General features: G+C 26.7%; 1 protein-coding gene across 3 annotated transcripts in view; it reads left to right on the forward strand.

The window, feature by feature from the left end:
* The window catches only part of LOC142330614 (suppressor of cytokine signaling 2-like), a 108,684-nt gene that overhangs the window by 59,692 nt on the left and 31,178 nt on the right, over window positions 1-17,814 (forward strand). The window lies entirely within an intron of this gene.

A 17,814-nucleotide genomic window follows, 5' to 3' on the forward strand; every position in this document is an offset into this window, starting at 1 on the left:
ACTAAACGCCTGAAAAACGTTTATTTCTATGATAGATTATTTTAATTAGCGTCAACGTGAAAAATTGCGAAACAGTAAGGCTGGTGAAAGAGATTGGTTTACAAATTATGCGCTATTGAATAATCGAAGGCACATATTCAACCGAAGTTTTTCGAAAAATTTATATATGTTCTACCTAAATCGGAGTTTTTCATCAATTTTATTCATTTTACTCTATAAAGGTAGGAACCACTGTGGGATTATTGTATATTAAAAAAAAACGTTTTCCAAATTGCTGCACTTTGTGAAAACTTATTCACGGGATGTGCGCGCGCGCGTATGTATATATATATATATATATATATTTTTTTTTTTTCATATTTAAATTGAGATTAAGAAATGATTATACAATTTTAATTTCTGTTTTAACTAATCGTATACGAACGTTTCTCCGAATGCAAATCTTCGGACGTCCAAAACTCCAAAATCCCAATGTTCCGAAAGATTATTCTCCGAATACTGTTTGTCTGAAGAAGATTCTCGGGATATACTATTTAATCCGAAAAATAAAAACATATTTTCAGCGGGTACATTTCAACACAACGAATCATTATTCGAAATCAAATTTTGCAGTCTTTGCGTACATCATATTTAATTTTATCCAATTTTATTAGCTTTATTCAAAACTAAAGTGTTCTTAAAATTGTGATTGTATTGTTGGTTGTCTGTTCCTGCTTGATTTAATAGTTTAATACAAATATAACAACTATACATGCTGAAATCATCAATTTTTGGACCTTTTTGAAGATGATGTTGAGTATTACTTCGGAGAGACATACTTAATTGGTTGTCTTTATAGAGAGAGAGAAGACGATCTTTTATTCCATATCCGCCGAACTATGGAACCGTGTCCGGTAAGCACAAGACAAACATCGGCGAGGGCTGGCACAACAGATTCCGGATAATCATAGGGAAACGCCATATGGATCTATTCAGCTATATCAGCGTTTAAAAAAGAACAGGCAGATTCTAAAATAGCTGTTACGGAGAAACACAAATAGCTGGATTCGCTCGCAAGAAAACCTGTCAGGAATATAAAAATAATGATAAAGAAAAGAACTCGATTTTTTATGTTCGACAGCACACAACGTACGATTATAATTTGTAGTTATTACAATAAAATTCCATTATAAATTGATTATAATACTAAAATTCCAGTATAATACATTTCGGAAATAGCACTTTCTTATTAAAAATATGCGGATATTTGAACCTGGGAGTCTGTATTCGGAATTTTGTTTGCTGAAAAATGAATCCAACTAATAGTTATTTTTAAGTGCAAATTTTCTTATAACAAAATAAAAACAAACACCAGTTATTTTTCATTTTGTAAAATTTCTAGACTAAAATGACTTATTTAAAAAAAAAAAATAGTAAAATGTTTAAAAACGTCCGGATTAGGTAAATAATTAGAGAATATTGATTATGATAGTTAGAATTTAATTAGATAATGTATATTTACAGATTATTCCCCCACATTTTATGTAGTTTAATTTGATTAAAATAAAAGCTGAAAATATACTTTTTAAATTAAAAATTTTAATAATTAAATTAGATTATTTATATAAATAAAAATAAATAATTAAGAAATAGAATCTATCATAGTTCGATTTTTTTAATAAAAAAATTGTAATGAATTATTAAGCTTTAAACTTAATGGCAAAAATGTAATAAAAGTACAGTTATGGTGTCTATTCAGGCTTATTTTAAGCATGCAATTTTTTACCGTTATCTTTCAGCTTCTTATTTCGATAATATACCGTATCTGCTTTTTTTGCGTAAACGAGAAAATACAGTCCAGTTACCTTGTAAACTAAATGTTATAATAAAATAGGATTTGATGACATCAGTAAAAGATCATGTATACAAATCTGTAACCCTTCTCTGTATTACTATCAGATTACTATTGTTTATATATACATATATATGCTATTTACGTAATCAAGTGTTTAGTTGTTATATTACCTGGGGTTAACATTCTGATAAAATTCATAACTCGTTATGTTTTTGTTTTTGGACAATATAAAATTAATTTTTGGGATGACTTTCTCTTGTAAAATATAATTTATATTTCAGGTAATAAATTTTTGTTTATTAATTGATATTTAATTAAAAATTAATTATTTATTAATATTTATAATAACTTTTTTTAAAACTATTTATTCAAATTTTATCATTATGTAAGTTTTATATAAATTGTTTGATATACGAATGAAGAGATAATTTATTTTATCTTAATTATTATTTTCAATGTAAACTGAAAATAAATATGGTTGCTTACTTAATAATAGTACTAGTAATATTTGATTAAAGTCAAATAAATATAGTAAATAGGTTTTCGTTATTGTTGTGTTTATTTCTTGGAATTATAAATTATAGTTCAATATTACATTCTTCGAATTAAATATCTTATCATTTTTATATATATTCTACATTTTTTATCTGTCATTGTTATTTATGTTACTAAAAAATCATCTTATTCAAAGAATAATTCCTGATATGTGGTAATAAATATTTTACATAGTGTATAACTTTATTATTTTTCGTTGTTTACATTTTAATATAATCAATTAATTAGCATACTAATTTTGCTGTATTTTTACCGATGAGTTTCAAGCTTATTTGCTTCATAATGACGTTAAAAATCAAAGGTGATTTTAGTTATTTCCCAATCTCTCTTTCTTTTAAGTAATGAAATTAAATTTTTTATTCATATTTTTTTTTATAAATTCCGTAACTGTATTATCCACCTATGAAACACGTAAAATAAACATTTTTAAAATAGGCTATCTTCCTAATTAATCATCCATCATAATTCTGCCTCAATTTGGAAATTACAATTTTTTAAATTACATTTCTATAATTGCTTGACATTTTAAAAATAATATCTATAGTAAGAAATTGTTTATTATATAACAAGTCCTGAGTTAAATCGTATCAATTAACCGATTCCAACACTTAAGTTAACAAAAAAAATATTAAAGATTTCAGATCGTCAAAAATACATTAAAAAAAAATATTTTTTTTTACCAACAAATCATTTCCCTCATTTTAAAATTAAGGTTTGTTTAAAAAAATAAGGAATTCTAATAAATAATTTAATATCCAATACATTTAAAAATTTTATATCCTCATTAAAAAATTTGAAAAACAATATACCGAAGTACTTTTTTTTATTATTAGTGCATGAATAAAAGAGGAAAAAACGGGTTTATAAATAAATGTTTTATTATCGTTTATTTAAATGAATCCTGACACGAAAGGAAACACAACTGTAAATAGAAAAGGTGTTTATTTTCAGACGTCCTCAATCATTCTCTCTCTCCCCCCTCTCTTCTCACACTCTTCAATATATTGCGATTGTGACCTAATTTTTTTTATACCAGTAATTCAGTTATGTCCATTATCTTTTTTTTTTTGTTATTTAATTTACTGTTAGTGTGTGCATGTATTATTATCGGATTATATAAAAATTATTCTTTTTAACTAATAATACGATTTATGGGGTAATAATTTATTTGATGAAGAAGAATGTAGATATATTAAAAAGATAATAGTATAATTTTCTTTTAAATTTCTTAGAAATTCAACTTATAATGAAATATGACATCATTTCGTAATTTTTTTTTTACATTATTTTTATTATTGTGAATTTTAACAGAAAAAAATAGGTAATTATATATATTTTTTTTTTACATTTTTCCGTATCTGTTTTGTAAATAAAGAAATTATCAATTATCTCTGTAGAAAACTTGTGAATTTAATAAACAAATAAACAAAGAGAGGTATGTATCCTCTTTTTTAATAGATACAGTTTAATTGTACAGCAGTAATAAGAATAAAAATAAATTCTAAGAATTTGTAATAATAATTTTAATATATGTGTCATTTGATCATTATTTATTACGTTTTCTTGAAATTTTATTACTTTGTACATATAAGTGTGAAAGTTATTTTTTTTATTGGTTATTTTATTGTTTTAACGAATTGAATTATTTACGGTAAAATAACACAAAAGTACTTTGAAAAATATAATTAAGCATGAAGATAAGAAATATTATATCAAAAAGTTATTTATTGTTAATAGAATTTTTTATTCCACCGTTTGTATATATTTATACAATATTCACAGTTATCCAGGTTTAATTGCCTTCTCATTCAGAGAGTAAATGTTATTACGTACATACCGTCAGTCTCTGATGTACAAAATGTCATATACTGTTCAGTGACGATCCATCAATGACTGCTGAATATGATATCTACTTTTCTATTACAACGTCGAAACTAATTTGATTATAAAATCACATTTGAATTGCACGGATAAACAACTTTCTATTTAGAATTTTATCACTATGCCAGTACTATACTCCAACTGTATCATCTTTGACCGCATCTGAAAATGTTTGTCGAGGTCACGATATAAGATCATTTTTTACGAAATTGTTTAGTTTTGGAATTAGTTCAGGGTTTTATATTTTGCATGAAATGTTATTAATAGCATTGATTTCATCAGATTCAAAGTCTTGGAAAAGACTTTATAAACGAAACGCAAGCAGTGAGAAACTATTTTCTCGGTATATTCAGGTTTCATTTAAAGGCGTTCGTGAAAAAATATTCGAAACCTTTGTTGGTAGAAGTTGACCAATTTTTTTATGCAGAATCAAGTCTCTCGATAACTGGTTGAGGAATATTTTTTGATTTTGGTGTTGTGAAGATCTCTGATATGGTTTTAATACGTACAGGGTAAATGGAAGAACATTATTTACACACGAAAGTCACATAAAAAATATCAGTGTCACTCCTTAATCGATGAATAATGATAATAAAGGTTTTTTTTTTGTGTTAGACGTACATCTGCATCTAAGGAAAAAGATCGCTTAGCAACGTTTTTCTACGTTGAGGATCTTGAGTTATCCAATCTAAAACCGTAAGAATTGCGCTCTCCAGGGTCCATTATCTTGACCCACGGTTGGTCTAGTAGTGAACGCATCTTCCCAAATCAGCTGATTTGGAAACCGAGAGTTCCAGCGTTGAAGTCCTAGTAAAGCCAGTTATTTTTAGACGGATTTGAATACTAGATCGTGGATACCGGTGTTCTTTGGTGGTTGGGTTTCAATTAACCACACATCTCAGAAATGGTCGACCTGAGACTACAAAATTACACTCATATATATCATCCTCATTGATCCTCTGAAGTAATATCTGACTGTAATTCCCGGAGGCTAAATAGGAAAAAGGAAGGGAGGAGGATCCATACTCTTAACGTATTTCCATTTTCAACACGGTGCAAGATGTAAAGGTGTTGCTGTTATTGTTAGGTTATTTGATTTATTTTTTTATAAAGGGAGGTGGTATAAGGTTGATATGATATTTAAATATCCGTTTATTAAAATTGCACCTTATATTCTTCTTCCATAGAATTTTCCCCTTTATTAATTCATGACTCAACCTCTCGTAAATTTATTTATAGTCTTTTAATTAAATACAAATACTTTTACGATAAAAATTTATTTTTCCCTTCACTAAATTTGGATAAGAATAGCTGAAATCTGTTGTATTTTTCCCCCAGTTTTTTCATCAGCTCTTAAGGTCTTATATATTGTACTTAGATAGTCTTGTAAACTAATTTATATCTATATTTATTTCTGTTTCAAAGAAGCTATTGAGGCAGTATATTTTTTCGTTTCCTAATTTTAAAACTAAATAAATATTTAGTTAAATATCTACGTATGACCTTTAATTAAAATGAATTAAGCCCATATTAATAAATATAAGGTTTAGTATTGAAAGGTAATATACTCAGAATTAATGTAATTTAATTTAATATATGATAAAACATTCGCCCTTTTGTACCTGTATAAAAAAACCCATGTACTTATTAACATATCTGTATTATTGTACGTGTATAAAGTACTATTACTAGAATAACGATTAACACATGAATGAAATGTTTAAAATATGAATTGCAGTATAACAGGACAGAGAAAATTGAGTAATGTAATGGTAATAGGGTGGGAGGACGGACGTTAGTCGTACGTACGTACGTACAATTTGTTTTGTGTGTGACGTAACAAATCCATTCATGTCAGTATTAAGATATGACCGACCAACCGGCCGAGTTGATAACCTCAGTTATTTTATTTATTTATTCTCTATACTTTTCTTATTATTATTTAACCTTTGATTTTCTCTTTCTTTTTAACACTGCATTATTAGTATTAAACTATTATAAATATGATAATTAAAAAAACCTAAACTAACAGGCATTCTTATGACGTCAGAATATTTTAAAAGTTATATACGTGTGTTATATATATTTTTATTCATTCTTTATTTTTTCAACGTGAAAGCATTTCGTTACTTTGTATTTATTTTATGAATCTATAGTTATTCATTATTAAAAAGATATCGTTAACAATAATATTTGAATTATTATTAAACCAATTATACACGTATTCCCACGCAAGACTTTAAAGTATAATTTAAAATTAAAATATTTTAATTTCTCTTTACTATAGATAAATATTACGACGAATTACGATTAAGGATTGTGAAAAAAAATCAGAAAAAAATTTAAGTAGTGTATTTAAAATACGAAAAATTAAATCGTAAGTTAATTGCAGGCTAGTACAACCAGACAAGGTTCATAAAGATATTAAATATATAATTATACTGTATGAGGACTAATAAGATCCACTACTTATAAGTGTTCTATTTCTTGTGGTAGCTTGTCAAATAACATCGAATTTTTTTTTTTCACTAACACTGTTTCTCTTGTTATATGTATTGGTGGAAGTACGAGTAAGTAAAAAATAATTTACCATAAGTTAGAAACACAGCCATCTGTACGAGTAGGATTAAGTGCAAATTCTACAATATTAAAATTATTATTAATTTAAAAATGGGGGAAAATGCTTAAATATTTTAACTATATTTATGCAATTAAGTATATAAGTGTTAGTTTCATAATTTTTAATTTAATTCATAAATACATAATTAAAAGGTTAACAAGTATAGTGCATAATATTGCATGAGATCGAGCTCTGTGTACTTGGAAGGAATGTTCTTTATATTGTCACATGGTGTGGTGTGGTTCCGCGCGGCTCTATCAGGATATTGAGAGATTGTTGACAATTTATAATATTTATATAATTATAGTTTGTTGATTTAAAATGTTCAAATTACAACCAGGCAAATTAATAATAATAATAACAATGGTGATAAATACAATAATAATAAGTGACAATAATAACACAATTAATGAATATTAATATAATAATTACAACCACAATAGTAGTCAGGATAATAGTAGTAAACTATTATTAGAAGACATGAAACATAACATAATCAAAACAGTAAGCATGACATCAAAACAGAGAAAAATAATACATAACGCAATCAACAAAGAATAACAATAAAAAATATTACACATCAAATAGTGATAGTAATGTCAATAGAGTGATAAATACAGATTACACATAAGAGAGTTTAAAATAAATAATCGTTCGGAATTTATACCAGGTATAAAACAGAAAACTAGTGTCTTGTTAAGATTAAATAAAAAAACAATCTTATAAAATTCACTTGCAAATCCCTTTATTTTTTGTCTATCTTAACAGTGTATGACCGAAGTCTATTGCATTATTTTTTTTCTTTTTCGCACTACAGTTTTACTGTATCTCACCGATAGTACTTTCTTGGTTACTGAATTACTCGTGGTGTCATCTTAATCGTATCTAACTGGATACTCGCTTCGCTGGACTGACGTCTCGCAGACTCACACCTGTTACTTCTCCACGATGAACAGTCGTCGTACGCCTCGCAGACTGGTTAGCTCGCAGATTCTCCTCGCAGAAATGCCCTTACGGGACCCACGCCGTAACGGCTCGCAGACTGGTTCACAGATTTCCGTCGAACTAATTTTTAGCTGGTCCATTTATACTGTTAGCCTCTTTACCTGTAGGATCGGACCCAAGTCGAACTGTGAGAAGAATCAACCGAGGCTTTGTTCCCATAAATTCCAAGCCTGTTCTCTTCTCACCGTGGAAGTGTTCATTGTGTGTTAAGGGGTAGTATAACGAAAGACGATTGTAAAACTGAGCTATTCTTAACAAAAAGGATTCCCCTTTTTGTTTCTTTCTGAATTCTCCCAATTAATTACATTTTCTATTACTTTCATAATGATTGATAAGAATCCGTTATTCAGGCCCGCTAAACCGGTTTTTTTACAATATATACAATATTAATAATAAAATTGTTGTAACATCATAACTAAAGAGATCAGTTTTAACTAAATGTATAGCACCGTAAAGGCATCTTTTGTAACATGAATATCTTTTTGGTTATTCTTTGTTTTAGTTAATTATATTAATGGGCTGATTGCCAACTAATATTTGATGCTTTTACAATTGGAATCTAAGTAGAAACATCATGGCTACTGTTGTGAGTAGCATAATGTTCCTGTATCTCACTGTAACAGAGCTTTGGTTTAGTGCGTTTATAGGATGTAGCCGTATATTTATTATTATAAATATTGTTTAATTTCTTACTAGATAAGTTCACTACTGGTAAATTCATTTGAAAAATAATTAAAAAATATTCTTTTATGAAATAGTAAAGTTCATTTTATTTTTTTTCATGACTACCGTTACTACTAACTGTACTTCTTGCTGGTCCGCCAGGGACTGCTATTATGGCTTATGGGGTGGTTGATACGGCTAGATGGTACCCTTTACGATGGTTTTCTCCCCTTATAATTTATATATAACTATTACAGTATTCGTTTTAATAAAAATCGTTAAATAAACCTTTAAATAGTTTTTTATTGCTTTAACAATACTTATTTTTACATATTAAACAATATGATGTAACGTAACGAGATTTAAATAAAGTATTTATTTATATATGATTATTTAATTGTAATAATTGCTTGTTTGTATTTATTTCAAAATACTTGAAATAATTATATTTTTCAATAATATGATTTTTATTTATTTTCTGTATATTAAAAATAAGTATATATTCGTTAAATTTATTCCTGCGTAATTTTTAGTATTTTGTTAACAAATTTTTTTATCCACGGGTATTTTGTATTATATGTAGCGTCAGTAGAAGTTATATTATGAGATACAGTTTACGTGGAAATAATAATATTGATTGTTTGCCATTATAAATTGTATTTCTAGGAAATACTGTTTTCAAAACACAATGGTGAATTCTGAGAATCGGAATTGCTGTCGCTCATTGCTTTGTGATCAGGTACAGCCTGTGTTTGAGTGTGTTGTTGTGTATATATGTGTGTGTACATAACGTACTTCGGTTTGTGCGTCAAACTCGACGAGTAGCTGACACGAGTAAGTCCATTGCTGCTACTGTTACGCCAATTTCATGTGTTATTCTAAAGTCAATAGTTGTTGATCATGATGTTTTAAAGATGTAATAATGTTTTCTGAGAAATAAATTCTTCTTATTTTTCAAAGTTAAGTACGTAGATAAAAAAATCTACCAGTAATTATTTCTGAGCGAGATGCTTAAATATTTCAGTAGAAAGTAAGAATGTGATTTATGAAAAATTATTAAAAAAAGTAAATATTAAAATTTCGTTTTTTACTTAATTAAATTAAAGAAATATCTATTTTTATTATGCCCCTTGGACCCCCGCTGTGTTCGTTATAATAATAATATAAAAGCCTGAAAAGCTCTCTTTCCTCCAACGTTTCCCTCGTTGGCTTATAAGTTCTGATTCGCTCTCCTACAGTCGAACATATATTCCTTTTTGTTCCCCTTTCCGTTACCCTAGAAATACTCTACATCTCGGGAAGGGGTCAAGATAGAAAGTTAAAAATCAGATATATTACAAAACGCATAGTCTGTTGTTTTAAAGTCGAGAAACAAAATAAAAAACGATATTAGGTAGTCGTCCAAGTGGAAAAATTCATAACTTTGACCCCTTTTTGGTTAGGGCCTCGATCTACGGCTTAAAACCTTCCCTGGGATAACACGAATATATCCTGACAGTTTGAAAGCATTCGGTCGGTTGATTCTTGCCGGGTGCTGTTGCAACCGGACAGAACCGCCACAAAGTTTCGCATTTATATATTAAAATTATTCATAACTTCTAGTTTCTGTAGGCAGTTTCTTTTAAGAGAATTTAAGCAAGTTTATACGGAAAACAGTGCTGTCAGATTTCTAGAACGATACCAACATTATACTTTTAATTAATTTAAACAGTGTTGCAATTTTTAGAAAATAATTATTGACACCTGATTTTTTAAGAAGAGAGTTGTTCAAATGTTTAGAGGCGGGTAAAAGGATATATATATATCTCAATAATTAGTAATGAACCATAGAACATGAGAAAAACCTCGTCTTGACTAGAATTAAGTTATACGAGGAGCACCGTATACTTCTAATTCCTTTTTATCTGAAAACGTTTTTAAACTATAATATTTACGATTTATTTAATTAAAGTTATTTTTTTAAACACCATCTAGAATTCAGTAGAAAAAAGATACAGAAAAATATATTAAAAAATAAACTGTAAAAAGAGTAATTTTATAATTAATTTATTGCAGTATTTATCGAAATCCACTTAAATGATAAATTAATTTTATATATGGTATGAAAGCATAATGACTTGTAAAAAAATGTTTAATTAATTCCTAAGAATTATAAAAATAAATCATTACTGGTTTTTTCTCCTTTTTTTTAATATTTATCTCTTGATTTTATCACTTTTAAGAAATCATTAATCTATTATCATCAGGGAAAATTTTAATAGAGTATTTATAATAGATTTTTCCTTATTATTTAGTAAGATAAGTAAATTTGTAATAACCATGAATTACAGGATTTTTTTTATTAAAGAAAAATCTTCTCTACACCACAAGAGCGCTCTTGTGGTGTAGACCAAAATGCTTTGATTAATTAAATGCGATTCATAATTATTAATTTAATGTTAAATCTATTTTTTTTACGATTTTATTGCATTTTGTAATGATTCTGATAACGCGCTCATATATATATATATATATATATATATAAAGAAAAGATCGGTTTTAAATAATAATACATTTTCTCAATTAATAAAAAATACAAGCAATGAATGATCTCACTAGATGCTCAGTCTTCAATTACTTAGCTACAGAAGTTATTTCGTATTAAGAAAAAGAAAAAAAGGAAATGATACCTAGATGTTTTAATCGATTAAATTTACTTAATATTTAGAAAATAAATTATATACATAAAAATATTATCTGAATATAAGTTTTTTATTGATGGATATGGTGTTGCCTTTTTAATATTTTACAATACAAAGGACAACGAACTTTTAACTGTTACCCGAACGAAATCTGTAATAAAAAAAGGAGAGGTGGAAGATAAAGGAAATTTAATTTTGTCGTAGAACCGTGCTCCGTATCGTATATACGTTTCCGTTAGCTGCCATATACACTCGTTTATCTCCCTTTTCACATTTGTTCCTTCATCACGCTTCAGTTTTCTACCTACATAATCTTTTTTTCTGCTATTACTACTCTGTCGTATTGATCATATATTCTCAGAAATTGTTTCCTCGTTTGGCCCCTTGATTATATAAAAGGAAATTGTTAAAACGTTTGTTGTGAAATATAAAGAGTAGATGTATTTTTGCGACGGTTGGGAATGATAAGGTAAAGGAAATTGTGTTTTGAATAGGTGCAGATGTTTCAAGTCTATTGTAAAGGAGTTGAAATTGGTTTTAGACAATTTCCTTTTCCTTCTCTCGTACTTTTGTTAAATTTCTCTCTTTATATAAAGTATTTCATTAACATTTAGATGGTTTAGTAGAATTACTTAGCCGTTATAAAATACTTCTTAATAAGTACTTATAAAATAAATATTTATTACTTTGCTTCGTACTATTACAAGAAGAAATTTTAATACGGAATAAGGATTAATTTCTACATATTACATCTATATAAATAAAAAAAATGTAATGTAATTCGTTTGTTCAAAATCTTAATTAAATCTCCGAAAGTTCTTCACAGATTACTATGAACTTTTGACACATTGCATTCCAATACGCGCGTGTTTTTATATATCTAAGATATCACACCTGTGAAAGGTAAAAACATGCTTTTAAAAAAAAGATTGAGCCCTCTGGACGTAAAAGCAACACACTCTACTAAATATTTTACGATTCCATTTCAATGTTTCCGATGTGTGTGTCTGCTGTAGACTAAAATACTACTGGACAGAATTACGCGCGGGGAAAAATCGGAAAGGGAAAGGGGAAAGGTTAAATTTAGTGAAGTTCCGTAATGTTCATTTTGTTAACGTTTTTATCAAACTTTTAGTTGTGTTCATTTAATCTCTCTCTCTCTCTCTCTCTATATATATATATATATATATATATATATATATATATATATATACACACACATTTACAGGGGAAAAAGAAAGATAACGTGAAGAAAAGCATCTAAAAAAAAAAACAACATGAATATGAAGAGGAAGAAAATGTTAAAACCAAAGAAAGAATAAAAAGATTAATATACTAATACTACATATACACTATATATACTAATACTGTATATATAAAACTAAATTTTTTTATCCTGTTGTTATTTCAGTTAAATTCTTATTTATTGAACTATTTTGTTACTCCTCATCATACTTGTTTTTTTATTATTTCTATATACATAACAATTAAGTACTGTGAAAAAAATTATGTGTTTTGTTACTTTTTCTTGTCACTCGTTGAATTCTTGTTAAAATATGTGAAAAGTTATTTAAGTTACTTAATTTATTATGATGAGTGGCTCTGCCTATTGATTTATCCAAAAACAATGTTTCCTATTGCAGTACAAAAAGCTCAAAATATAAGTAATCGGAAAAATTTGGATATCCAAATCGGTAATACAATATATAAAAAAATCCTAATCTAAAATTACGAAAATAACTGAATTGATGTGATCGATATTCACATCAGTATATTGATGTGATTATGGTTCGCAAGAATATCTTGTATAGATATAACATATCTTGTGTATTCGAAAGGACATTTTAAGCAATTTTATCGAATCAAGCTTGGTTAGTGAATATTTAGATTCTATAGATTACAGAAGTATCCTGTGAAGGATAAACATAAATAATCCCAAAAATATTTAATAGGACATATAAGGTCCTTTCTTTTAATGTTTAACTTATATAAAATAAAAAGAAAAAAAATTAAAATTCAATAAGGAAAGGATTTTGATCGTGTGTATAAATTATAGAAATAACATTTACTTGAAAAAAACCTCTGGTACAGTTCTGCGAAAAAGACCAGCATTTTTCCAACGCTCTAAATATTTGGCTATCACAAACACACCGATTTTTCAGAGTACAACGCACTAAATACGTTAGATTAAACACTAACACAAGCATCAAATTTCTACTCTTACACCAATGTAACTCACTAAGCGCGTATGAGAATAATCAACATTACCTCAACTTTTTTCGACCTTAAATTGAGTGTAACTCAAGAACGACTCAACCTAAAAGTACAAACGACTCAAATTTTTACAAGTACAACTTCAGGTACACTAATACAGCATATTTAAATTTGTGAAATTGATTTTATAGTTCTGGAGATTTTCTAGCCACAAAATTTTATACTTTTTTCACTTTTCATTTTATTTTAGTATATTTACTGAAGTAAAAAGTATTTTATTTGAAAGCAGATTGCTTGAATTTTCATTTAACTATTGATTTTTCTCAAAATTTATAGATTGCTTTTATGCGGTTCTTATATTAAAAGTTGTAAAATATATATATGATAGAAATGTTTTCTTAAATTAGAATTTTTTTTTGCTTTTGAACAATTAAATAAAATTTACCATTAAAAGTTAATAATTCCTAGAAAAAATATATTTCCAAAAACTTTAATTTGTCAATCAAGGATTTTTAATTGTAAAAAATAATTTATTTCTTGAAAAATGTTTTTGAAGAACTTTTTCATCTTATATTTTAATGTAATATTTTGGAAAATTTTTATAAATGGTATTTTATTCAAAGCATATAAAAGTAGTTGAATAAAAAGTACAAAGAAAAGCCATCGAGGCAGTCCTTTCAATGTTTCTTAGAAAACTGAAATACTAAGTGCCTTAGAAAAAAAGTATATATAACAAAGAACCAAGAAAAACGTCAACTTCTACTGTTCGATAAATTCTTGGAAGTAATTTCCTGTTCAAATTTCATAAAATTTCTTTACTGTATTCGTGATTCCATGAACATTTTTATTATATTTATGTTAATATACTTTTTTCATTCTTCAGTAAAAGTTTTATTGTATACCACTGGGTGGGTATTATTTTAATTTTTACAACTTAACAAGTTAAGAAATGGTGTTGAAGTTTACTATTAACTATCATTTGTTAATACTCAGCTTATCTATTTTAAATGCAATAAAAAAAAGAAGTTAAATCATAACTTTGAGAACGAATTAACTATCCATTAAAAGAAAATGTTATTAAGAGTCGCTGATTAACTACTTTATTTAACCGACTAGAAAAGTAAAAGAAAAAGAGAACTTTTCAATTCGCAGTTCGAGTGGATGTTAATAAATATTAATTAACGTTAATTAATATTTGTTAATATAAAATAAAATAAAATATTAATGTTAATTAATATTAAATAATATTAATATTATTAATATTCGCAGTTTGATGTTAATAAAAACTAATATTTTAGCAATTGTGTAACTGTCCATTTTATTAAAGAATTGGAGGATCGTATCTAATTTCAAATGAAATAATTCTAAATGAAGTGCAGCAAAAATGTGTATATAATTTAATAGGCGTACAAGGAAGTCGTCATGTAGTGTCCACGTCAGTTTTTAAATCTCGAACAAGTTAATCTCGTAACAGTTATAATGGAATCAATGTATGTGCATGTTCTTAGGAATACCAGTATGCAGTATTTGTTTTGATAAAGGTACTCTATGGATATTGTATTTAAGTATATAAACAAATAGTCAGTTCGTCTGGTGGAAGAAAAATAAATAGAAAAAGGCGTTTTTATATGAACCATAAATAATTGTTTTATTTCTTGTGATATACGGTTACTAACAATTATCCATAAAAATATTTGTCATCTTATTGGGAATCGTAGATAATTATTGTCGGGTAAACTTCGTTGAAGCAGTTTTTTTTAAAAGTATTATTTATTTCATCCGTTTAATGTTAACTTATGGATAATTTTTTTTTATTAACTATTGTAAAAATAAATGTACTTACAAGGGCTCAAAGAAGTACTTTACTATAATTTCGAAAAAGGGACTGCGGGGTAAAAGTTAATAATCTAAGAATATAGATAATATTTGTTGCATTTTTAAAAATACATTTTATGTAAAACAGTACTGATAAAATTGAATCATTTTGGGCTTTTTATAATAAAATACTAAATGTAACTGAAACGTAAGCTATTAAAGCACTAACGTATGCTCGTAAAGTGCAACCAGCTATAGTATAACTTTATATGTAATAATCTAGCTCTCTCTTTTTTAGTTTTCTAGTAGTATTGCTAGTATTTATGTAGAAATACACTCTCTCTTTCCGTTTGACTTAACTTAGTGGTCTTCTTTTTCTTGTAGGTATATACTATGGAGTATACCTTTTATATCCTTCTTTTTCTATAATACCTTTCTTTTCCTTTTCTCTACCTATTATTCTCATGAATTATCCCCACTCCTTCCTTATAATATTTCTTTTCACTCGCTCGTTCACTTTTATAGTGTTTTTATCTCTATCTTTTTTTATATAGTTTTGTTGTGTTGCATTCTCCCTGTTTTCAAGAATTTCTCGATTTCGTAGAAACACGGTCAGTTGCTTATTATATACTCTTACCTGAAAACATTTTGTTCTTTTATTTATTAAATCGATATAAAATGCTCGATTCCCCCATTTTTAAGAATAATATTTTTAACAGGATTGCAATATTTTAATCAATATTATTATATAATTTATTACTTTCACACGCATTTTTGTTTTATGTTTTCACTTACATTGTGATAATTCAAAAAATATCAAATTACGTACAATTGTCTCATATTTAACGTTATGAAAGTTATAATTAGTATTAAAATATATAAATTGTGCTTAAATAAAATGTAAAATGCTGTATTACTACGCAGAAAATGTTAGTAGTTATAATTTTTATTACATTTACTAATTTTTTTTTTTTTGCGGAAGATGAAGTAAGTCGCGAAGTATTTAAACAGATTTCATTATTAAAATACTAATAAGTCTTTAACCGAAATCGGATTAATATGGTAAACACAAAAAAAATAAAATAAACTGTGTTTCTGATGTTAAAATTATGGATCTTTGTTTTGCCAGTCCAAAAATAATCTTACTAAATTTTTTGTAAGATATAAATTGAGCATTGTTTCTAAGTAAATCGAACGTCATTTGTCAGTGGATGAAGTCATTTTCCACAATATCACAATTTTTAAATGTAATATAATTTATATGCTCAAAAGCATATAAATTATATTACATATAAATTTGTATACCGATTTTTGAATCGGTATATAAATTTCAATATATACATCAATTATAAAAGAAAGTTAATACCTATTTACAAATCGGTTTGTATATATAACATCTGGAAGAACGGGGTGACTCGAGTTGACTAACAATCGGCGCTTTTCTAAAAAAAAAAAAACAGCTGCCGTTTTTTATATGTAACAAGTAAACTTATTACATTTAGTAAAAAATCGAAATATTTTACGTTTAGTCATAGCCACCATGTTCAAACCACAGGGATGAACGTCAACAAGTTTGTATTGGAACAGGTTTTCCTTTTTGTTCAGTAAATGACTTCATATACAAATATTGATGAATATTTTTCACTTCATATACATTTTCTTATTCAGACAAACTAAAGAGATGTAGTTTTTAAAATGTTCCATAAAAACAGGAATTACTTGAAAAAATGGCTTAAAACTGGAAAACTATTGATCTTAAAAGATTGAAATTTTACAAGGCATATGAGAAAATGATTTATTATTTGTCAGGTATTAAAATTTAATTTCGAATTTTCCCTATGTTTTATTTAACGGCGTATGGTTGTATCAGAGGTTAAAATAATAGTAAAAAATATACAATTCTTTTTCATATATATTTCAGTAATTAAATATAATTTGATATCTTAATAGAAAATTGATCACCTCAATTGTTATCATTTTTATTATGAATTTATTTTCAAAATTTTAGTAAAAAAAAAGTGTAAATATTTTTACGTTGTCTATTTAATCTAAAAATATTATGGTAGTACATTGTTTTCGTAAAGGTACTTTTTTTAAATACATATTTTTATTGCTGCCATAGTTATTTCTTGCGGTCGATTGTGTTCATGTTTTCAGCGCGCTTTGGTTGTCACAAACATGCATAACTTAAACATTATAATTTTTAAATAACAGTTACTGTGATATTATATCTGGTTAAAAATTATTTTATGTTGTTTTTGTCATTTAATTTTTCCTAGAATTGCTTATCATTGTATATTGAATGTATATTTCGTTTTTTTTCCTAATGAAACACGTTTTTATCATTATATTATCTGTTGTATTGCTTTTTCATAAATATATTTACAGCTGAAAATTACTTAATTGTATTCCCAAAGTAAAGAAAAATTATGATATTAGGCTCACTTTATAAATGCATAATTTTTTTTTAATTCAACGTATTGTTTTTTTATTTACGTAGGACAATTATAGCTTATTTTTTAGTTTTATTCGATCCTGATTTGCAT

This window comes from Lycorma delicatula, chromosome 9 (assembly GCF_047948215.1).
Source record: "Lycorma delicatula isolate Av1 chromosome 9, ASM4794821v1, whole genome shotgun sequence".
Classification (NCBI taxonomy): domain Eukaryota; kingdom Metazoa; phylum Arthropoda; class Insecta; order Hemiptera; family Fulgoridae; genus Lycorma; species Lycorma delicatula.